General features: G+C 39.7%; 1 protein-coding gene across 4 annotated transcripts in view; it reads right to left on the reverse strand.

Annotated features, from left to right (window-relative positions):
* Nucleotides 1-25,499, reverse strand: part of SFMBT1 (Scm like with four mbt domains 1) — a 131,292-nt gene that overhangs the window by 81,269 nt on the left and 24,524 nt on the right. For 2 of the 4 annotated variants that reach the window (XM_032592293.1, XM_030307012.1), the window contains exon 3: nt 8,795-8,859. The exons of the other annotated variants lie outside the window; for them this stretch is intronic. The gene's annotated coding sequence lies outside the window, so the exon portion shown is untranslated. The remainder of the gene's footprint in view (nt 1-8,794; nt 8,860-25,499) is intronic. 4 annotated transcript variants of the gene reach the window in all.

Genomic DNA, 25,499 nt, shown 5'->3' on the forward strand with positions numbered 1-25,499 from the left:
ATTATTTAAGTAAACTTAAATACAGTACTACAAAGACTAACAGTTTTCCAAGATTAGCACTTACCAATTCCACTTTCTAGTGTGTAGTACAAAAATATCTGTGTAATTTTCAATTCTTACTAATACTGACTATGCTACACTAAGTTTCACATTGTATAGGAAAAAATAGGTTTTATAAAATATAAAACTTCTTTCAGCCTTAGATAAAACTATAACTGAAACAGAGACAGATGCCTGAAGTCATCAAAGTAAGCTGAAAAGAATTCAAACCTTTGTTATTTGCAAACCAACAAAGGATGGGCTTGAGGCAAGTAAATGGCTATTGATATCTATTTCAGAGGGGCAAATATTCCAGCACCGTACATGAAAACTGTTCTGATTTATATTCCAAAGTGCGGAATGGAGTGGGCGGGTGGGTGCGGGAGGCAGAACAAGATTATTGTTTTAATTGTTGTATTTGAACTGTTGAGAAAATAAATGAGCTAGTTGCTTAAAACACCCAGGAAAAACATCATCATCACAACTCAAAAGCACACACTCAAAATCATTAATGTGTTTTCTTCAATATTTTCTTACAAGACGTGAGATTACAAATGCGGTACTATTGTCTATTAAAGTATAAAGTATAAAAGAAAACTCAATTCACTTGTCTAAACTCACATTAAATCCGCCCAAAATGATAATCTGAAGATGACTACAAGCTCAGCCACATCAGGTTTGCAACTTCACGGCCTCCAGCCAGATGACGAGACAGGACACTCAGTCAATCCTTGCTGACTAGGAAACCCAAAGCTTGAGGAGGCTTAATGTCAAATCTAACTATCAAAAAGTCATAAGCTTACTTCAAATTCCTCTCAAAACAATGTTTTAAGAAAAAAAAATACCAATAAGCCATTCAAACAGCACAGTACTACTCTTACCCGAATCTTAAACAAAATGTCAAATCCAGACTGCCAGTTGGACTTCAAAAAGCCACCTTAATGAAAAAGTCTTGTCAAGACAGTTTTCCCAACCGTAACAAACACTATGGATTTTTGGCCTTAAACAGAGACATCTGTAAAGCAAATGATTAAAACGACCAAAACAGACATGACTGCCCCAGGGCTGCCCGGCCAACTTTGCAATTTCAGAGGGATACTGATGGAGAGGGGTGAAGGCTGAAGAGGAAATTTTTTCTACTTTACTCAAATGACGAGTGATTAAGTTCAATACGTAAACATTTTCCTTTTGCTCATTCCTCCCCCGAATAATTAGGTACTTTATGCTCACATCACTCTCTCCTTTTCAGACATTTGCTTCGTGCCATCAGAAACTATACAACACACTGCACGTGGACATGAACTCAACTGCCTGGGAGATGTTTAAAAAACCTTTGTTTCACTAACCACAGAGATTGGTGAATCTAAAAGCTGGAAGAAACTTTAATAGGTAGCACCTAGTCCAATGGTCCTCATAGTTTTGTGGTAACCTATCCACCATTCTCATGCCCCAACATTTCCACAAATAACTCCTCTCTATTAACCTAGGATGCTTCTCTAGCATGTTCCTTGAGGAGGAACCTATCTACGCATCCTTGAGTGGAAGAAGTTATCTATTCTATGTCAAACACCACCGATGACACAGTAACAAAAAACTCCCATAAATGCCTTCTGGGACAATCTATACCACTTCTGAGTTGCTTCACCACAAAGTTTTTCCATTCAACTGCCCCAAGTCCCAAAGGCTTCCTTCTACCCATAGGTATTTCCCACTCACAATGAGTCTGTACCTTTGCTCACACAAAAGCCCTTCACACAGCTGAGAGAACTAACAGTTATTCCAAAGACAGGTCCTAAGTTCCCTCACCATCCTGGACTTCCTCTGAAATACATTTCAGTTTATCTGTATTCCAACAGAACACAAAAGAATCAATTAAAGCCTTAAAATGATTATGATCTCATTTTATTTCTTAAAGAATTCTCTTTTTTAATGTTTACTTATTTTTGAGAGAGAGGGAGGGAAGGAGAGAGACAGAGAATCTGAAGCAGGCTCCCCACTGTTAGTGCAGAACCCAACGCAGGACTCAAACTCACAAACGGTGAGATCATGACCTGAACTAAAGTTGGCCGCTTAACCAAATGAACCACCAGGCTATGATTTCACTTTAAATAACCTACTACTTATGTGACCAGGCAAAATATTTCAAAGCTAAGTTTGCTCCATTTATTAGACTTTGATCCTGAGATCATGGTAGTCAGACTTAATGGAACGAAGAACGGTTCCTTTCTCAATGTGTTCCTTTAAAGTCAACCAATCACAGAACTAAATAGATTTTTTTTTCCAAAAAAAGATATATAATAGCCAATAGGTACATGAAATGGTGCTCAATATCATGAATCTTCAGGGAAATGAAAATCAAAACCAAAATGAGATATCACCCCATACATGTTAGAACAGCTATTATCAAAAAGACAAAGTATTGATGAGAATGTGGAGAAAAGGGAACCCTCATGCACTGTTGGTGGGAATCTAAACTGGTGCTGCCACTATGTAAAACAGTATGGAGGTTCCTCAGAAAATTAAAAATAACACTACCATATGAGCCAGCAATTCCATTTCTAAGTATCTGAAAGAAACAAAATCACTACCTGAAAAGATATCTGCACCACCAAGTTCACTGCGGCATTATTTAGAATAGCCAAGACATGGAAGCAACCTATGCGACCAACAATAGATTAATGAATAAAGAAAATATACTGTACTTACACAACAGAACACTCTTCAGCCACAAAAAAAGAAGGAAATCCTGCCATTTGCAACAACATGGATGGACCTCGAGAGCACTATGCTAAATGAAGTCAGTCTGAAAAAGACAAATGCTGTATGATCTCACTTATATGTGGAATCTAAAAAACCAAATGGGGCGCCTAAGTGGCCCAGCTGGTTAAGTGTGCAACTTTGGCTCAGGTCGTGATCTCACGGTTCGTGGGTTCGAACCCCACGTCGGGCTCTGTGCTGACAGCTCAGAGCCTAGAGCCTGCTTCAGATTGTGTCTCCCTCTCTCTGTGTTCCTCCCCTGCTTACACTCTCTCTTTCTCAAAAATAAACATTAAAAAAGTGTTTTGAAAGATGTAAAAATAAAATAAAATAAAATCTAAATAAAAAACCAAACTCATAGATTCAGAGGATAGATTGGTGGTTGCCAGAGATGAGGGAGGCAGGGTGTGAATGGGTAAACATACTCAAAAGGTACAAACGCCCAGTTAATGGGCAAATAAGTCCTGGGGATGTAACATACAGCATGGTGGCTATAGTTAACAATATCGCATCGTATATTTGAAGGCTGTTAAGAAAGTAGATCTTAAAAGTTACTGTCGTAAGAAAAAAAATGTGAGGTAACTGATGTTAACTAAACTTATTGTGGTCCTAATTTTGCAATATATACATATATCAAATCACTATGTTGTACTCCTTGGACTAATACAATGTTATATGACAACTGTATCTCAATAAAATTGGATGGGGTGCCTGGGTGGCTCAGTCGGTTGAGCATCCGACTTTGGCTCAGGTCATGATCTCATGGCTCGTGAGTTCGAGCCCCATATCGGGCTCTGTGCTGACAGCTCGGAGCCTGGAGTCTGCTTCGGATTCTGTGTCCCTCTCTCACTGTGACCCTCCCTCGTTCATGCTCTGTCTCTCTCTCAAGAATAAATAAAACATTAAAAAAAATTTTTTTTAATTGGAGAAAAAAGGAATGTTGATGTTGATACCCATGGTTACTCTTAAAGTCAGGGACTTGGTTATTTTCTCTCTCTAGCCCAGTTCCAAATAGATACTCAATGTATGTGTGCAAGAAAGAAAAAAAGGAATAAGAACTAACTCTCAAGCTAAAAAGTAGGTGTGAGAAAGTAAAATTTATAATGCAGGTCAAGATAATGCAGAATAATAAACAGGTACAAGCAAATAGGCTGGTGGCCTCTGTAGAGACTTAGAAGAAATACTGAGGAAATTAAGTTTCAAGAATGAAATCTAGCCACTGGTATTCAGGAGTTCAAGGCACCAACTTAATCATTATATAACTAGGGGAAATGGCAAGGATCCGGTTATTGGAAACCGTACTCAACAGTAAGGCTGCAGTAGTGAGTTATTGCCACACTTAAGCAATTCATTTATGTATCTCCTTTGGGGTGAAGATTAGTCCCAGAGTCTGCGTAGAAGCTAGCTCTCTTGGCAGGATCTCAGCTGGCATCCTGAGGTTGTAACTGTAGAAGCAGAGAGCTAAATGGAAATGACAAAGGCCACAGAAGGAAAAAAAAGCCCATTCTCAAGATCTAAGGTGGTTACAGCTCGGTTTGTGATTTTTAAATTTTCAGATTCCCAAGTCTGAACACTGCCTTTCAAAAAAAAAAGAAAAAATGCCAATCATTTTGCAAAACCAGGGTACCTTTCAGGAGAAACTAACAGAAATCATAGGTATATCTGAATACCCTACAACGTGAAGGGGAAAAGAACTAAACACACATTCCAGAATTCAGTTCTCCCCCTTAAAAATGACCACAGCACCTTTGGACCCTTCTAGAGGGGCCCACCTGCACCTGAGGCTCACTCCTGCCTCAGTCTCTATGGTGCCATGCCTAGCCGCTCTAAGCGCTCAGTCTGTGGTCTACTCAGTGAAATTAATGGGGATAGTTCTGCCATCTATTAGGTGGGATTCCAGTCTCAACTCTCAATACTTCTTATAGTCATCCTTTAACTTAAAAAGTGCCAAGAAACTAAAATAATTATTGAAAAGCATCTCAACTCTGAAAATTAAGCCACACCCAACGTGGGACTCGAAGTCATGACCCCAAGATCAAGAGTTACATGCTCTTCCAACGGAGTTAGCTAGCCGGGCACCCCATTTTGGCAGTATTTTTTATTTGTGGCAAATCTGTTACATCTGATACATTACATAACATATTAAAGTCCACTTTAATACAAATTACTTTGAAACCTGGACTACTGTATATGTGACACAGACTAGCTGTTCTGCTGCACTGCTTTAATACCTGCTACATTCACAGCAGCTCCTTACCAAACACGTGATAATTTTAGGTACTGGCACTAAACTTCTACACCTTCAAGGGCTAACTAGTACACAAACCTTCTCCACTCTTGCCCCCCTCCATTCACTGAGCTCTGCCCCTTTTATCCGAAGTACAGTGTATCTACTTACAGCATGCTACAAAGTTATTGTGACATTAGATTAGTGTTTAAAACAGATACACTGACAGCCGAAAGAAGAAAAACATCATCCCATTTGGGAAGAATTGTGAAAATGGAGTTAATGGCTAAGATACAAAAAGTGAAAAAAGTAATAATATTAAAAGTACATTTACATGTACGAATTTACATCAATTTTGTAACTTTTCTTATTTATAGTTAAGATCAAGGAAAGAACAGAAAACCATTTCATAACAATAAAGCAGCATAAGAGACAGCAACATCATAAATCAAACCTGTAAAAAAAAAAAAGAAGCAAGCAATTACTATATGCTCATTACAAAATACTACGCTGGAAAAAAAATTGGTCGAGATTGTAATTTGCTCTTATAAAGCAATAATTCACCATACACACAGTCTTTGCCTACAAATGAAGAAGCCAAGAAGGATACTCTTATACAGAGTTTCCAACAGAAGGGTCTGTTCATAAGACATTTATGCAGAGAGAAGAGAAAAACCTTCAACTTGCTTATCAGTTGCAACTGTTTGTCTACCAATTCAACTGGGTGGTGGTGCATTAGAAAAAATACCTACCACAAACGACTTGCTAAGAGTCACTGCATTTTGTAATTAAAGAGATCATACACAACTATACCACTGGGTAAAAGAATAGAAGAGAAGGAGATGTTTCTTTTAACAAAAGTAATCCAACTAATAAATGATGAGGGAATAACAGAATCTCTAATAAAATCAATTAATGGATCTAAGTGTTGACCATCAGTAACAGCTCACATCAATCACAAAACAAAAGACAACCTGAAACATTATGTATCCCCTGATGGAAGAATACAACACCAACTATGAAAAAGTCTTGGGGGGGGGGGGGGGGGGGAGAAAATCAAACCAGAATTGGATGGATGGCACTGCTAGATCCAAGAGAGAGGTCAGAGGAACAGGACAAACATCACCATTTACTTCAACTTTTACCATTTACCTCAACTTTTACTTCACACCATACATAAAAACTCAAAATGAATCATAAACCTAAATGTAAGAGCTAAAATTACAAAAGAAAAAAAAAATAGAGCTAAAATTATAAAACACCTAAAAAAAATAGGAGAAAATCTTTTTGACCTGGATTGGTGAAGATTTTTTGTTTTTTATTTTTAAAGAGAATTTTATTTTAAGTAGGCTCCACACCCAATGTGGGGCTTGAACTCATGACCCCAAGATCCAGAGGAGTATGCTCTACTGAGTCAGCCAGGTGCCCCCAAAGATTTTTTTTTAGATATGACCTCCAAAAGGCAGAAATAATAAAGAAAATATAACAAACTGCGATTGCATCAAAGTTTAAAACCTTTTGCTATTCAAAGATTTCATTAAGAAAAAGAAAAGATATGGGGCACCTGGGTGGTTCAGTTGATTGGGCACCTGCCTCTTGATTTCAGCTCAAGTCATGATCTCACTCACGGTTCATTGCGTTTGAGCCCCGCGTCAGGCTCCTTACTGGCAGTGTGGAGCCTGCTTCGGATTCTCTCGCCTCCCTCTCCCCCTCTCTGCCCCTCCCCCACTCACTCTCTCTCTCAAAATGAATAAAGTTAAAAAATAATAATAATAGAATAAAATATTAACCATTAAAAAAGTCACAAACTGGGTGGAAAATTTGCAAAACATTTATCTGCCAATAAATGATTTGTATATAAAAGCTCTCTTACAACCCAATAAACAATCCAATTTTTTTAAACAGGCAAAAAATGTGAATAGAGACTTTAACAAAGATGTATGAATGGCAAAGAAACATAGGAAAAGACACTTCATTAGTCATCAAGAAAAATTAAAACCTCAACGAAATATTATTACATACCAACGAAAATGGCTAAAATGAATGACTAGCAATACCAAGAGTTAACAAGGATGTAAAGAGACTGCAGCTCTCACACAATGCTGGTGCCTTGAGCTCACAGTTCGTGAGTTCAAGCCCCACATCGGGCTCCACACTGACAGTGCGTAGAGCCTGCTTGTGATTCTCTTTCTCCTTCTCTCTCTGCTCCTTCCCTGCTGGCACTTGCTCTCTCAAAATAAATAAAACTTAAAAACCAAAACAAAACCACATCCATAAAAAACATTTACACAAGTGCTCACTGCTATGAACTGGAAACAGCCCAAATGGCCACCTATTAGTGAAGACATACACAACAGAATAATCCTCAGCAATAAAATGAACTACTGATACTTGCAGTAACAGGAATAAATTTCAAAAACATCATACTAAATGAAATATGCCAGACATAAAAGACTACATACTGTATGATTCTATTTATATGAAATCTGTACAAAAAGCAAAACTGTAGAGAAAAATGCCATCAGTGGTTGCCTGAGGCCAGGGCATAAGCAGGGGTTATTGGTAATGGTGACAAGATCATTTTGGGAGGTGATGGAACTATTCTAAAACTGAATTGTGGTGATAGTTGTGTGATTGTATCAATTTATTACACTCAATTTAATTAATAATATCAACATGGGGAAAGGGGTTCTATAACACCTAAACAGGTGCATATATATATGTACGTGTATGTGTATGTATGTATGTATGTATGTACGTATGTATTTATCAATGTTCCAGAAACCTCAATTTTTCCAAATCCTCTGGTCATCCTGAGCAGAGAATCTCTCACTTCCAAACATTTTGAATCCAATAGAAAGTGGCTGGCAGCTCACATTCCCTATGCTCTCACCAATGAGTCGCTCTTCATTTCTAACACAGAAACCACACTACTGTTCTAGCTAAGGAAGGAAATGAGTGGAGAAAAGAAGATCACCACCTGTTTTAAGCTTTGTTTTCTGTGTCACTGTCCAGTTTATTCTTTGAAAGTTTCAAATATCAATTGCACTGTATACTGTGTTATTTCTGAATTATAACAAAGGCAAGAAAATTATTATTTCAAATTAACTCCACATTCAGTAGTTAGGAAGTATTCTCTCCTGTTTAATTGCATACAGTAAGTGCTCATTTAAGTGAAATGCCCTGCACAGAATAAGTGGGGCAAAAACCGATGCCTGTCCTGAGGGCCCTAAACCCCACAGTCCAAGACCGCTGCCTGTGACCCAAAGCCCTATAGCCATGGGGCTGATGAGCCCACAACTCTGCACCTAGTCAGCACCAGCTTGCTAAGCCTGGAGCAAAAATTCTCGAAACAGCCTCCTCTTTTCCCCAAGATGCAGGTTATTAAGTACAAAAACAATAAGAAAATAAAATAAGTTAAGTTTAATTTAATCAGAATTATTATTTATACGTAGATTTCCAGTAGCTGGTTGTTTGTGTGTTTTGAGTCTTTGCCCAAAATATTTTACAAAAATATATTACATTTTCATTCCAAAAACAGAGCTATTCTTTTTATATCTTAGTTTCAAAAGAGAAAAACTTCTATAGGTTCTGCATAACAGCCAATACCACAAATCAAATTGCAATCTTCATACAGAAAAGAACTTAAAATAGTGACAAAACCAACTGGATATTAATACTATTAAAAAGAGTAACTGATTTTTACATGTGATAAAGGATGTTACAGTTTTAAAAAGTCGTAAGTTTAGAGATAAATACTGAATTACTTACGAAGTAATGTAATACTCAAGATTTGCCGCAAAATGATGCAGTGAAGGAGGCAAAACTGTGTGTACCTGTCAGAGAGGAAAGTATAGATAAAATGAGCCAGCCACATGTTGCTAACTGTGGAAACCCAGTAATGGGATTTTCTGATTCTGTGTATTGAATATTGCCATAATAAAAAGTAAACCATGAAGTAAAATTATACTGATAAATCAGCCTTCTCAGAAGTTACAACAAAGAAGCAGCAGCATGACCATTAATTGTTTTAAACACAGAAATAAAAAGGATGCATAGTAAGTGACATTGTGATATTCACGGTGCTATTACTCTACTGGAGAGACCGCTGCATTTTGAGGAGTGAGACGGGTGGTTCCCAAGACTAACATCCAAGATTACACTGTATTCCATCCAAAACACAGTTTGTATTTTAGAGGTCTTTCTGGAAAATCAATGCTATTTAACAAGTATGTACTGACTAAAAGATCATCACTGTTACCTGGCTATTTCCAATTTCTGACAATTCTTTCATTCAAACGTGTATTCTTTCAACAATGAATTTGTTGAAGCTAGAAAAGTAAGAGGAAAAAAACTGGCCTATCATTGGAAACTCATCTTCTGAAGTTATAAATATGGGATTTTAACTAAAAAAGAAGCAACTGCTAGGTCACATTTAGTTAATGGAACAGAAATTTATGGTTCCTCCTGTTTTATGTTCTCACAGCATGGACATTTTCCTTCATAGTACTCAGGGGCATTTCTTTCTACTTCTTTTTAATTAATTGCTTTTAATGACTTAGGTAGTTTTATCCTGATTTTCACTTTCTTTAACTCTTTATGTTTATTTTTAAGAGAGAGAGAGAGAGAGAGAGAGAGAGAGAGAGAGAGAGAGAGAGAGAGAGAGAATGAATGCACGCATAGGGGAAGGGCAGAGAGGGAGGGAGACAGAGGATCTGAATCGGGTTCTGTGAGATCATGACCTGAGCCTGAGTTGGAGGTTTAAATGACCGAGCCACCAAAGGCGCCCTCTGATTTTCATTTTTACTTATGGTAGGTAATCAAGTGGCAAATTCCTGAGATTTTGAGACAAACTTCTTTATCTCTCACGTACATGGATCTCAACCACTCAAGCCTTGAGTAGCATAATCATTCACTTGTACCACCTTGAACCTCCAACTCGACCTCAGCCACTACATGCATCTGCTAAGCTGAAGTGATCCATCCCTGGTACCAAAATGGGGTAGGGACAAAAGGGGTCGCAACTGTCTCAGTTTCTTGACAACAAGGTACTCACAGTGCAAAAGTATGCATCTTTTGCTGAGGCAAAAGGACAGTTAAGTCAGATGTGCTGTGACTTAACAAAATGCAGTATTAATAGAGAGTAATACCTTTTTTCAGTGCAAATTCAGATTTTTTTTGTGTGTTTCTGTTTTTAAATTCTTCGGAGTGGGGTTAAAAGTATTCAGATCACTTTCCTTATCAAATAGAAAAAAACATACTGAATATGGTCCCTATACTTTGAGGGCTTGGACATCAGTTGAGAAAAACCTAAAAGCACAAAAGAGGGCAAATGAGGACTACTAAATGCTCAGGAGAGACTGTACGTACGACGGGAGTAAAGTACAGGGAGGCTGTGGTTTAAAAGCCAGGTCCAGGATGAGAATGTAATTTTGAAAAAAAGGGAAGATGAACACCATTCCAGGCAAAGGGTAAGAGCAAAGGCACAGAGATGGGAAGTGCAATGTGTGTCTCAGACACAGCAACTTGACCAGTTTGGTTTGGGTTGAGGACTTCAAGACAAGAAAGAGGGTAAGACTGGAAAGTTAGGTTGGACTCCAATCTGAAGGAAATATGGGCACACTCAAGGTTTGTGAACAGGGCTAAGTGACCTGAAAGTAAGTGGTAGCATGTACCCAGAGAGACAGGCAGTGATGCTCAGGACAGAGAGGAAGAGCCTGGAAGCTGGTTCAGGGGATGCTTCCTTAGTAATTCTAAAAAGACCAGAAATATGAGAAAAGGAAGTGACAAGAAAAAAATACCTCATTTTTTTTAATGTTTATTTATTTTTGAGAGAAAGAGAGAGACAGAGTATGAGCAAGGGTGGGGCAGAGAGAGGGAGACACAGAATCTGAAGAAGGCTCCAGGTTCTGAGCTGTCAGCACACAGCCCAATGCAGGGCTTGAACTAACTAACTAACAGCAAGACCATGACCTGAGCTGAAGTCAGATGCTTACCCGACTGAGCCACCAGAAATACTTCATTTTCATAACACATCTACAATTCACAAAGGACTTTTGCTTAAATGATCTCATTTTACCCTCAGAACAATTTGTAGTGGAACATGTGTCATTTCACATATAAGAATCACTGCTCGGGGCATTTCCTTTGGTGACTGTTTGTCACTCCATGTTTCTGTGACTACTTATCTCTTAACCACTAGACTGTAAGCTCGATGAGGGTACTGCAGGGACCATGTAGATTTCTGTTTGCCCCGGTATGCCTGTAGCCTTGCAAAGGGCCCCACTCGGTGCCTGCCTCCAGTAGATCTTCATTACATATATGATAGATGAGGCAGCAAGTGAAGAGCATATTTCTTTTTCTACTCTTGTTCCAACGGCATGAAAATGCTTTTTCAACCAAAAATGTTTTTTATTTTGTTCTGTTTTTTTTTTTAATGTTTTATTTATTTTTGAGAGAGAGGGAGAGAGGGAGCATGAGAGGCGGAGGGGCAGAGAGAGAAGGAGACACAGAATCCAAAGCAGGCTCCAGGCTCTGAGCTGACAGCACAGAGCCCGACGTGGGGCTCAAACTCACAAACCGTGAGTTCATGACCGGAGCTGAACTCGATGCTTAACTGACTGAGCCACCCAGGTGCCCCTGTTCTGCTTTGTTTTAAATGACTGTTCTGACAATAAAAAGGCTTTGACAATTACAATACTTTTTCCCTCAAGTACCTCTTACAATACCTCTTTTTCCCTTCAGAAGGGAAAAGAAAAAACTGCACAAAAGTAAAACAGGTTCTCCCACCTTCACAGAAGTTACCAGAAAGTCACTCTGAGTGATATATTACTAAGAATACAAAAAAGGTTAACATTTGGTATTTTTTCAAAAATTTTCTATTTTCTTGCAGAATGGACTGGATACTAAGAAAATAACTATGTACATGAGCACTGACAGAGCTGAGGTGAGAAACCCTGGCCTAGAACACTTGTGGCAGAAAGCAAGAAAATGCTCCAGACAGGGGCGCCTGGGTGGCGCAGTCGGTTAAGCGTCCGACTTCAGCCAGGTCACGATCTTGCGGTCCGTGAGTTAGAGCCCCGCGTCAGGCTCTGGGCTGATGGCTCAGAGCCTGGAGCCTGCTTCCGATTCTGTGTATCCCTCTCTCTCTGCCCCTCCCCCGTTCATGCTCTGTCTCTCTCTGTCCCAAAAATAAAAATAAAACGTTGAAAAAAAAAAATTAAAAAAAAAAAAAGAAAATGCTCCAGAGAATAATGGAAAGTGTGCTTGAGAGGGCTCCCACTGGCCAAATCTGGGATGATTTACACATCAATATAAGTAATGAGGATAGCAAGATTATACTTCACTGAAAAGAACAGAAAAAAATGAGTCCATATTGATATAAATTTATGATAAATTAATTGAAAGACTGATGAGGAATGGGATAGTTTCAAAATACCCACAAAATACTAATTATAAAAATACTAATTGCCAATAAGATATGAGACACAGCATCATTTCTGTGATATTCCTGCCAAAAATTCATAACCTGAGTTTATTTTTTTTTAATGTTTATTTATTTTTGAGAGAGACTGCAAGCAGGGGAGGGGCAGAGAGAGAGAGGAAGACAGAGAATCCCAAGCAGGCTCCGTGCTGCCAGCATGGACATGGGGCTTGAACCCACAAACCATGAGATCATGACCTGAGCTGAAATCAAGAGTTGGACGCTTAACCAACTGAGCCATCCAGGTGCTTCTCTGGGTTTTTTGTTGTTGTTGTTGTTGTTGTTGTTTATTAACCTTGAGAGAGACAGAGACAGTGTGAGCAGGAGAAGGGCAGAGACAGAGGGAGAGAGAGAGAAAATCCCAAGCAGGCTCTGCACTGCCCGACACAGGGCTTGAATTCACGGAAACCATGACCAACCATGAAATCATGACCTATGCCTAAACCAACAAGAGACGGATGCTTAACTGACTGAGCCAACCAGGCACCCCATATATGTATACATGAAGATTATATTTATTACTTTCAGTTTGGAGAGATACTAATTATTTTTAAAATACTTAAAAATTTTTGAAACAGTAAAAAGCAGAGAAAAGTTTATGTACAGTACAGAAATCTTCCCTACCTCTCCCACCTTCAGCAGTAGGTTGTAGGTTTGGCATATGTAGATAAATATATGTGGTTAAAAAAAAAAATACACACACGTATTCTCTCCAACAGAGGAAAGAATTCTTCCTACAAAGAATTCTCTTTGTATGAAGAGTACTCAGTGAGTCTCACATCTGATTACTAGGGAAGTAATGTGAAATAGTGTTGCATAATAAAAAACAGGCTTTACACATAGTAATTCCGACTTCAAACTCCAGTTCATCACATACAAATTCATGACCTTGAAAGATTTTTCACTGTCTGGGTCTCAATGTTCCAGGCTATAAAGTGGGAATGCCACCTTTTTGTAGAGTGGCTCTGAGGAGGAAATGAGATGGCATGTTTGAGAGTGCCTTCCAGGTTAATAGCACTCAAAACTAGTTAGTTCTCTCCTGCTCCAAGCAATCGATTCACAGCTGTGTCTAACTGGTAAGTTGGCATCTTGGTAAACCTGAGAAGTACGCTTACTAACACCAAACAACTTTTCAGGCTAAAGGGATACAAAAGATCCCTTTGTTACAATACTCTTGCTTTAAAGATAGGAAATAAGACCCTGGACTCCTGCTATGCAGAGACGAACCACCTCCCATCACAGAGAAACCAGCACTGGCTTGGAGCTCTGATCACTTGCACGTGCTCTCATTTCATCTTCACAAAACTCAGACACAAGCATTATCATAATTGAACAGGTGAGGAAACCAAGGCTCAAGCAAGACTGAGAAACTTATTTGGAATCCTGACTCCAAAATTCGCGAATTTCCCACTATATGCCATCTCTGTTGTTTCCAAACATGACTAAGAAAGATACCACATGCAGGGATGCCTGGGTGGCTCAGTCGGTTAAGCATCTGACTTCGGCTCAGGTCATGATCTCCCGGTTTGTGAGTTCGAGCCCCACGTCGGGTTCTGTGCTGACAGCTCAGAGCCTGGAGCCTGCTTCTGATTCTGTGTCTCCCTCTCTCTCTATCCCTTCCCCACTAATGCTCTATCTCTCTCTGTCTCAGAAATAAATAAACATAAAAAAAAATTAAAAGAAAAAGAAAGACACCACATGTATAGGTTTAAAAGCTTTTCTGGGGGCACCTGGGCGGCTCAGTTGGTTAAGTGTCTGACTCTTGATTTAAGCTCAGATCATGATCTCATGGTTGTGAGGTTGAGCCCTGCATCTTGCTTCACACTGAGTGGGGGGCCTACTTGGTATTCATTCTTCCTCCTTCCCTCCCTCTCCCTCTCTCTCCCTCTCTCCCCCTCATCCCCTCCCCCACGTATCCTCTCAATCTCTAAACAAACAAAAAACAAATAAAAGCTTTTCTGTGCCCTAGACACTCAAGCTATTAGTCCTTTACTCCCATGTTCCCAAAATGTTATCACTATAAAACAGAAATTACTTAACCCCTAAATCTATCAAGATTCTCAGCAATTTACAATATTCACTCTCCTATCCTAGACTTGTTTACTGAAAATCAGCAACAGTGCTAATAAATAAGGTAAATTTCTTAAAATGTCTTCCTACCTTTGTATGTTCTCTTATTCCCACCTTTTTTTTTTTAAGTTTATTTATTTATTTTGAAAGAGAGAAAGCAGTAAGAAGCACAGAGAGAGTGAGAGAAAGAATCCCAAGCAGGCTCTACACTGTCTGCACGGAGCCCGTCATGGGGCTCAAATTCACAAACCATGAGATCATGACCTGAGCCGAAATCAAGAGTCGGATGCTTAACCAACTGAGCCACCCAGGTGCCTCTATTCCCACCTTTTTAGAAGTTTATTTATTTCTTTTAGTAAGCTCTACACCCAATGTGGAGTTCAAATTCACAACCCAGAGATCAAGAGTGACATTTGTTCTCCGACGGAGCCACTCAGGTGTCCCTACAGCAAGGTTCTTAAGCTGGAGTCCTAGGGTCTACAAAGAGAACTCAGGGGTCCGAGAATATGAACAAGAGGAAGTTGTGACACCTGTTTTCATTAACCTCCAACTAAAGTTAAGATTGCCCTCAGGGGCACCAAAGATTGCCTTCAAACCTGAGTGTAGGCAACAAATCACAGCAACATTCACAGTAACTGTAACTCTGTCACCACTGAAAGAACAGATATTTTCATATCATGTTACAGGTGTTACAGATCTATGTAACTAACTGCCTTTGTGATCCTATATATTTCATTTGTTTAAAACCTGAGAACAGGTCTACACACTTCACTAGCTTACCAAAGGGGTTCATGAATATCAAAAAGCTTAAGAACCCTTGGCTTTGAACAACAAAGTTGATAACTGATGAGAATTTGAGAGAATACAGGAAAAAAAGTTTGGTGCCGGATAATATAATCCTCCATTCTGTGAGTAAATTTGGCTTTTAAACACAACATGAGTTTCATTCAACAAATATTTTCTGGTTTCTATACTGTGCTCTATTGTGTAGCCACTATAGACAGAAACATTATCCCTTTGCTTCAACTAGTGGAAGAGAAAACAGAAGCAAGTAACAAGGTAGAATAACTTAAATACTAAAAGAGAAGGACAATAGAAACCTTTGAACTCAAACAATGGATTCTCTCATTGTGGTCAAGCAAACAAGCAGGGCACATCTGGGAAAGGGAGAAGAATCAGAAAACTATTCTAGCTCTCAGTTGCTCCTACAGCCTGGAGTGCAGGGGGAGAAGGCAAAGGGAGACAGATATCAAGAGGGAGCAGCTAGGCAGTGAATGCACACTGCTTCCTGTCTGTCCAGCCAGGGGAAAACAGCTCATGGGTCCTGATTCAACCCTGTGTTGAGCTGGGCTGGTAGGCCCCTTCTATTCCTTTTTTTTTTTTTTTTTTTTTTAGTGTTTATTTATTTTTGAGAGAGAGAGGGAGAGACGGAGTATGAGCAGAGGAGTGGCATAGAGAGAGGGAGACACAGAATCCAAAGCAGGCTCCAGGCTCTGAGCCGTCAGCACAGAGCCCGATGTGGGGCTCAAACTCACGAACCGCGAGATCATGACCTGAGCCACCCAGGCGCCCCTGGCCCTTTCTATTCCTAAGATGCTTTAGGGAAAGGAAATTATACAGGAATTTGCTTAATTTTCTTTACACAAAGTAAATAGGAAAAATACACATGGGGGCACATGGAGCCATGTTTCAAAGTAAGGTGACATTCCCTTAATTTGTCAAACAAAATATAGTATGTCTGCCTAATGACATTTTATTTATAGCATAGTATTTGTTTTACAGTAGCTGACTCTGAAAGTGGCAAAAGGGCCTCTGTCAATATATATAGAACCTAACTCATAAAACAAGATGTTTAAATACAGAATGTGCTCAAAGTTTCCCCTACTGAAATTTAATCCCGTGATATTTTCTATATCCTATCAACAAAGGACACCAAGTAAAAGATAAAACTATCCTAGGCAAAGACCACTAACCTTATAACATCTATTTCATATCTTTAGAACTGTCTCCCAGTATTTACCAACACAATTAGAAACCAACATGTTTACAAGTTTTTTTTTTTTAAATGTTTATGTATTTTTGAGAGAGAGAGAGAGAGCGCACAAGCAGGGGAGGGACAGAGAGAAAGAGAGGGAGACACAGAATCTGAAGCAGGCTCCAGGGTCTGAGCTGTCAGCACACAGCCTGATGCAGGGCTCAAGTTCGTGAACCGCAAGATCATGACCTGAGTTGAGCCAAAGTCGGACGCTTCACCAAGTGAGCCACCCAGGTGCCCCTGTTTACAATGTTTTCTTGACCATTCTCACAATTTACCTGTGACCACTACTGAGCATCTCCTTTGTTCCTGGCACTACCCCAGGGATAGCCAAGCAAGTTACAAAGCTCAGTCTTGTCCTACCCTAAAGGATTTTACAATTAGGGACAGAACCACTGGGAGAATCTTTGAAATGCAAGGCATTAGAAAAAGCTGCACAGAGAAAAGAGCATTAACTGTGAGCCAAGATAGCTGCAAACAGCTTATCAAAATCAAAGCATGAGCTTCACCTTGAAGGATGGAAAAAACCTTGGAAAGCCAGAGGAAAGGGTAGAAGACATTCCCAACAGAGCAAGCAGCATGCAAAAGCCAGAAAAGTAACATGAGGCTGGCATCAGCTGGCGGGGGTGGGAGGCGTGGGGTGGGGGGGTATATGCTTGCATGTAAGGTGGTGGGAGAAATCAGTCTCCTGGTATACAGAATAACAAGGCCACAAAGAAGAGTGTATGTAACATGCGAAAGCTGTATACTCCAAAAAGGTACTGACGAGGAAGGACTTGAGGAGTACCACATTTTAATCTGTCCCCTGACGTACACACAATTATAGGACACTTAGGACTAGAGGCAGACCAGCAGGAAGGTACTGACTAGCCCAGGAATGAGCTCTTGGCGCAGAGAAGCAGGCCTCAGAATGGCAAGGAAAAGACAGCCTGAGAGACATTTCAAAGTAGGAGATAAGAGAAAAATCAAAGAGGATTCCCAGCCGTATCACGGCAAAGGCCAAACAGCGAAGAAGAACTGAGATTTGGGAGTGGGGCATGGGCAAGGACTCTGGTGCGCTCCACTGGGACACTATCCAGATGAAGCATCCCAGAAGCAGTTGAAAGCCAGGCTGATGGCAGGAGACAGAGTGTGAGGCTGAGCTGCAGGTGGACGAGTCCATCGGCACAGCACAGGTGGCTGGATATCAAAATCTCCAGGAGTGACCACAGAATGAAGAAAAGGAGGTGAAATAAGGGCAGAGAGGGGTGAGAAATTAACACTTTGTCAGCCACTGCATGACTCACTTTGTATACACTACACAGAGAAACCAAGAGGTAAGAAGAAAACTTCTTGTCCCCAAGAGTGAGCCACTGACAAAGCCAAGTAGAAGGAAGTTCAAGGGAGAACAAAGACTGAGGAAAGGGCGCTGGTCTTGCCAAAGTGAAGACCACTGGCAACCTCCCCTCCGAGGGCTGCCACAGGCAGGGGCGGTGACGCGGGTGGCTGAGGAGAGAGTGGGTAAATACAAAGTGAATTCAATGAAGGGCAGGTAAGTGTAAATTCAGATATCTGGGCAGCAAGTGAACAAGACTTAATTGCCACTGAAAAAGGACAGCATGCTGTGCAGTTCTCACAATGCTTTGTTTATCTTAGTGACCAGGAAAACACTGACCAATAAGTGCAAAGGTCAAGAGTTAGGGCCCACACTTCTTATTATTCGAGGTGCTCAAACTAAAGGAAAGTGAAAAGCACATTTTCATTTTTGCAAGTTCAAGCCCATGACCGACAAATAGAGTTCAGCTATCAATATAATAAATTAACATATACTGATTAGAACATATTCCACCTGCTTTACTGTTGGAAAACTAACAGTCTCTCAAAATGGAGTGCTGGGGTGCCTGGGTGGCTCAGTCGGTTAAGCGTCCACTTTGGCTCAAGTCATGATCTCACGGTTCATGAGTTCAAGTCCCACATCAGGCTCTGTGCTGGCAGCTCAGAGCCTGGAGTCTGCTTCTGATTCTGTGTCTCCCTCTCTCTCTGCCCCTCCCCCACTCACACTGTCTCTTTCTGTCTCTCAAAAATAAATAAGTGTGAAAAAAAAATTTTTTTAAATGGAGTGCTAAAGAGACTAATACAAAAACAGAGACTGTTATGCTATTAAGAAATTAAATATTTTATACTAACTTTCCCAAAACTGAAATCATGTTATTATAAATAAAACATCCAAAAGACTAACCAAAATCATCTAGAAACTTGCTGGGATGCCTGGCTGGTTCAGTCGGTGGAGCATGCAACTCTTGATCTCGGGATTGTAAATTTGAGCCCCATGTTGAGTATAGAGACTACTTAAAAATAAAATATTAAAAAAAAATCTAGAAACTTGCTCTAGGATTTGATTATAATGTTAGCAAAAACACCCACCGGTCAATGGAAAATCTTTCTCCATCTGCTCTCAGTACGGAGCCTTAAGTGGATATAGTCTGACCCATTCACAAAAAGTGCTAAGTTACAACTCATGCGTTACTGTGTACTCAAAATAATAAATTCATTTCTTCAATCCTTTACCTACAGAGTAAATCCTTCTAACAGAGGGAATCATAAGTAACAGTTAAACCAAGAATGGGCAGAATATAGCATCATGAGTACAACTCTCGATGACATTCGTGGCTGAGTTGTTCAGAGCCGACCAGAGGCAAGCATTCTGCTAAGTTCACCTTTCTATCCACCACTGTTTCAAAATTTCATAATACTGAATACAATGCAAGAACTATACCACCAGATAAAAAAATTCCAGATAACAGGTTCCTTGCAGATTCTGGAGTTAACTGAAACTATAACAGACATTCACTATCCTTAATGAGTCATGAACTCAGGATGCAAACCTCACCGGTTACAAAACATGATCTGATACCATCTTACCTTACATAAAAGAAGAGATGTTTTCTTAAAGACGTGTTAATGATTTTCAACAAAAGAATGGGTAAAAAATGATGAACTGATGACCATTTCCCGCTGCCTTTTATCAGAAACATTTTTACAAATTTCTGTTGCAAAAAAATACATTTTGGGGCGCCTGGGTGGCTCAGTCAGTTAAGCATCTGACTTCAGCTCAGGTCACGATCTCACGGTCTGTGAGTTCGAGCCCCGTATCGGGCTCTGGGCTGCTGGCTCAGAGCCTGGAGCCTGCTTCCGATTCTGTGTCTCCTTCTCCCTCTGCCCCTCCCCCATTCATGCTCTGTCTCTGTCTCAAAAATAAATAAAAACGTTAAAAAAAAAAATTTTTATTCTAGAATATAATCATGACTTCTAAAAATCTTCTGTGAAGAATGAATGACTTGTACCTTGAAACAGAAGACTCTCAAATTGACAAAAAAACAGTGTGACTCCTAAGAATGAACAGCGATTTAAAATTGCATCATTTTTGTCATATACTAGGAAATGCTCATAACTAAGTACAGGTATATTACTGTGTTTACTTTGGGGTTTTTTTGTGTTTTTGTTTTTGTTTTTTTGCCAAAATGTTCTCATAATGTTGTTATTATTAGAATAATCAGTTAATTAGTATCTTTATTTCACAAAGGAACGTGGCTTATTTATGAAGGATCATTTTCTGTAAAAACTGTCTTGAGGTGAAGGAGGAAGACAGCTGAGCTGACACCTTATGACACCTATCATAAGGCATTATGCTATATGATACCTCATCCATTCCACCACCTTTGCAATATTCCTATTTTATTTTCTTAAAATTTTTTAATGTTTATTTATTTTTGAGGGAGGGAAGGGAGAGGGTAGAGAGAGACAGAGGGAGAGAAAACGAACGAGGGGGGGAGAGGCAGAGAGAGAGGGACACACAGAATCTGAAGCAGGCTCCAGGCTCTGAGCTGTCAGCACAGAGCCCGACACGAGGCTCAAACTCATGGACAGCGAGATCATGACCTGAGCCGAAGTTGGATGCTTAACCGACTCAGCTAACCAGGCACCCCTGAAATATTCCCATTTTAAAGATAAGGAGTTGAGGCTTAAAGAAGTTTTTAACTTGCCCAAGGTTACACAACCAGTAAGTGACAGCAAAAACCAAAACCTAAGTTTGTTCTCCACATACCAGGCTACAACTCAAAAATCATAATCTTTACACTTAAACTTTTTCCAAATGGATTTCCTCACCTTCTATCATTTCCTCTTAGATATTTTACCGCACATTCTAAAGCCCCAATTCAGGAAAGAATACAGACCACTTTGCAGAAAGTTTTTAGAACCACACTACCCAATGAATCATTTAACAATAAATAAAAAAAAATCCATCTAAGAGTTGTCACGGGCAACAGGTATTCCTTGGTAAAAAGTTCTGAAGAAAAACAGCACATCTAGTCCTACCTTGTAATGTACAGCCATTTACAACATTCTTTATTTGCAAATCACAAAATCAGACGTCCTAGGCCTGACAGGGGTGTCCTAGGCTCTCTTGGGACTGGACTCTTGAGAGCAGACAGGCCTTCACTGAGTGTTGATGGAGTGAATAAATCAACAGACACAGCTGGCATCAACTTCAATACAGCAGAGAGAAATCATGAAGTGGGAGGGCCCCCAAAACGAAAACGTAACACAACCTCATCTTGGGGGGCCTGGCTGGCTCACCTCATAGAGCGTGAGACTCCTGATTTTGGGGTGGGGAGTTCCAGCCCCACACTGGGTATGGAGTATACTTAAAAAAAAAAAAATTTTTTTTTTTTAAATAAAGCAACCTCACCTCAATAATCATTTAAAATGCCAAAATCATCTTGGAGTCATATAAAAACCAAGAGACCTCCATCTACTCATTTTCTAGTCAATTGTTAACTACTGGCATGTCTAATGACTGTGTAATGATATCTCACTGTGTTTTTTCTTCTTTGTGCGCAATGTTTTTTTTTTCTTTGCATTTCACTGTGTTTTAATATCTATTCCCTCAATTAAAGCCACAAGTGTGGCTGTAAACAAAAAGAGAAAGACAGACAGGCAGAAACAAATATCAGCAAAGATATAGAGAAACTACAACTCTCACATATTGCTAGTGGGAATGTAAAATGACACAGCCACCTTGGAAAAAGTCTGGCAATTTCTAAAAAAGTTATGACTCGGCAATTCTACTCCTAGATACCTATCCAAGAAAATATTACACACAAAACTTGTACATAACAGCATTATTTATAACACCAGAAAGTGGAAACAACCAGAATGTCTATCAATTGATGAATGGACAAATAAAATATATCCATACAGTAGAATATTGTCTAGCAATAAAAAGAGATAAAACACTGATACATGTTACAACATGGATGGACCTCAAAAACTTCGTGCTAAATTAAAGAAGCCAATCACAAAAATTCATGTCTATCATTTATACAAAACGTCAAGAATAGGCAAATCTAGGTGCACCTGGGTGGCACAGTTGGTGAAACTTCCGACTTCGGCTCAGGTCATGATGTCACAGTCTGTGAGTTCAAGCCCTGCATCAGGCTCTGTGCTGACAGCTCAGAGCCTGGAGCATGCTTCAGATTCTGTGTTCCTTCCCTCTCTGCCCTCCCCCCACTTGTGCTCTGTCTCTCTCAGTCTCTCAAAAATAGACAAATGTAAAAAAAAAAAAAAAGAATAGGCAAATCTAAAGAGACAAAAAGAGATCGCCTCGGGCTGAGGAAGGAGGGGGACAGGAACAGGAGGTAACCACTAATGTGTACAAAGTTTCTTTCTGGAATAATGAAAATGTTGTAAAATTAGATTACGATGACAGTGGCACACTGTAAATATACGAAAAACCAATGAATTGTGTAAGCAGGTGAACTTTATGATATGTAAATCATATCTCAATAAAACTATTTTTAAAATAAGAGAAAAAATAAAGTCTACAATTGTCTTTTAATTTTCTGCCTCAGATGGTAAGGTATGCAGTAGGGAAGATTTATTTCATCAAAACCAATATAAGTTTTTCTCTTAGACTACTGTCTTTTTTAGTATCATACTTTAGCAGCAAAAGAAAATTTAGAGCATTCTAAGATACAGAACATAGTCATTAATACATTAAAGGACAATGGAAGAGGGGCGCCTGGGTGGCTCAGTCGGTTAAGCATCTGACTTCAGCTCAGGTCATGATCTCACAGTCCGTGAGTTCGAGCCCCGTGTGGGGATCTGTGCTGACAGCTCAGAGCCCGGAGCCTGCTTCAGATTCTGTGTCTCCCTTTCTCTCTGCCCCTCCCCTGCTCATGCTCTGTCTCTCTCTGTCTCAAAAATAAATAAAAACATTAAAAAAAATTTTTTTTAAAGGACAATGGAAGAAAAAGTACTAGAACTCTTTTTTTGGGGGCTTAGTAATTTAGAATTTACTTTTGTAAAAGCAAGTTGACAAATATTAAAATGTTAGCTGACTCAGTGCATTTCTGTTCATTCAAAGATCAAACTCAGTTACTGCTTTTCTACAACTAGCCACAGGAGTTACAAGGGCACTCCTAAACTTGTAGTGTAAACTGAGAAAAATCTGCTTAAAACATAATGCCAAGAGGCACAGCTGGGTGCCTTAGTCAGTTAAGCATCTGACTCCTGATTTCAGCTCAGGTCATGATCTCACATTTTGTGAGATCAAGCCCTGCACTGAGCTCTGCAGTGCAGAGTCTGCTTGTTATTCTCTCTCTTCCTCTCTCTCTGAGCCACCCCCCCAGCTCCCTCCCCTACACATAGACACACACACACACACACACACACACACACACACACACACACACGCCTGTTCTCTCTCTCTCTCTCCCTCTCTCAAAATAAACTTTTTAAAAAATGATTTAAAAAAACAATGCCAAGAAGAAGAAAATATAAAATCCAAGTGTTTTATGCCTAAATTCATTACAATGCCTCTAAAATAACAAAACATTAATGTGGGATTATCTGTAAATGGGGGTACATTATATTACTATCTCTTCATTTGTGTATGTTTAAAATGTCCCATAATAGGAGCACGTGGGTGGCTCAGTCAGCTAAGCAGCCGACTTTAGCTCAGGTCATCTCATGGTTCATGGGTTCAAGCCCCACATTGGGCTCCGCGCCGACAGTGCAGAGCCTGCTTGGGATTCTTTCTCTCCCTCCTTCTCTACCCCTCCCCCATTCGCTCTCTTTCTCTCTCAAAATAAATGAATAAACTTAAAAAACATAAAATGAAATAAAATGTCCCATAATAAAAAAAAGTCCCAAAATAAAAAGTTAAATAAATAAAAGCAAATGCCTCTAAGAAGTCAAAAGTAAGTGTCTCTGGTCACAGATATTTTCCTGGCTCAAGTGCACTCTCTTGCCACTTGGAGATTTAATTTAGGGGCGCCTGGGTGGCGCAGTCGGTTAAGCGTCCGACTTCAGCCAGGTCACGATCTCATGGTCCATGAGTTCGAGCCCCGCGTCGGGCTCTGGGCTGATGGCTCGGAGCCTGGAGCCTGTTTCCGATTCTGTGTCTCCCTCTCTCTCTGCCCCTCCCCCGTTCATGCTCTGTCTCTCTCTGTCCCAAAAATAAAAAAAAATAAATAAATAAAGTTGAAAAAAAAAAAAAAGGAGATTTAATTTAAATGAATTGATGACAGGTTCTAAAGATGTTTTCATAAGACATCAACTCCTTGGGAACACATGAGGACACAGGAAAGCAGGACTGCCCTGCCACCTGCTCTGGGTCACAGCCTCCCAGCCCCTGCATTGTCAGCCCAGCACCTTCCTACAGAGTCTCCAATAACCACGGTTCCAAACCAGACCAACTTCAGGGTAGGAATAAAACCATTTGAAGGGAGAAAGTAGGGGAAGCATGCAGAAGAAGAAAATAAGTAATTTTTGCTTAAATTCAAATAGAACATTTTTCTCACAGAATTTTGATGAGGTAATAGTTCTAACATGGTGTTTCAAATTCAGAAAAGGACATTCAGAAGACTAAACAGGCAAACACACCAGAGGCCAGAGTCCCTCCCACCCCTCAGTACAGTCGTTCCTCGCAAGGATTCCATCTCTACAGCATTCAATAAAATGCTACGGCTGTCAGTAGAGATGCAAATATTAAGCCTTCATTTATTTGGTGACACAAAGGACACAAGAATCTAAGCTGCTCTGCCAGTTAATTTTTTTGCTATAGAAATTATTCTGGTGTGCGGGAAAATAAAAATAACAGAAGCATATTTTCAGTTTGTTTGGATGAAGAAAATAATTTTTAAATCCTATTACAAAGTTAGGGACTGAACTAGATACAATTTTAAGAAATCGATTACATGCTTACAAGTGAATCCATGAACATAATGAGACGGATCCAAACCAGCACATGAAAGATTCATTAATTTATGTTTACAAGTAGCACAGGATCATCCTTAAATAAAAGTAATCAGCATTACAGAAATCGAAAATAATCTGATGAATGAAATAAGCTGGTACTTGAACATAAATTATTTAACTCATCAAAAAAAACATGATAAATTACACTCTGAAGAGACCTTTTTAACATTAATAGCCCTCAGAATTTCAGTTTTTAAGGAGAAAAAAGGATGTGAATTTCATAAAAAAACAAAATCATGGTAGAGTTCCAAATCTATAAATATAACCATTGCACAGGATTTCATTTTGTTGGGGGGCGGGGGGGGGGGAGGAGTTAGTTCCTTGATCTACCAATGACAAACTTCACATCTAAGAAACATACACTCAACCTAAATCCCTGGGCCAGTCTTAATTGGGGCCTAGGGTAGTGAGGAAAAGGGCAAAGGGAACAGGGGTCCCACCAATTCCTAACATTTCCACTATTTTCTCCCTCCACATCATGAGAGATTAAAAATGCTATCATCTAGGGGTGCCTGGGTAGCTCAGTTGGTTAAAAACATCTGACTCTTGATCTCGGCTCAGGTCATGATCTCAGAGTTCGTGGGTTC

The sequence above is a fragment of the Lynx canadensis genome, chromosome A2, assembly GCF_007474595.2.
Source record: "Lynx canadensis isolate LIC74 chromosome A2, mLynCan4.pri.v2, whole genome shotgun sequence".
In the NCBI taxonomy this organism is placed as follows: domain Eukaryota; kingdom Metazoa; phylum Chordata; class Mammalia; order Carnivora; family Felidae; genus Lynx; species Lynx canadensis.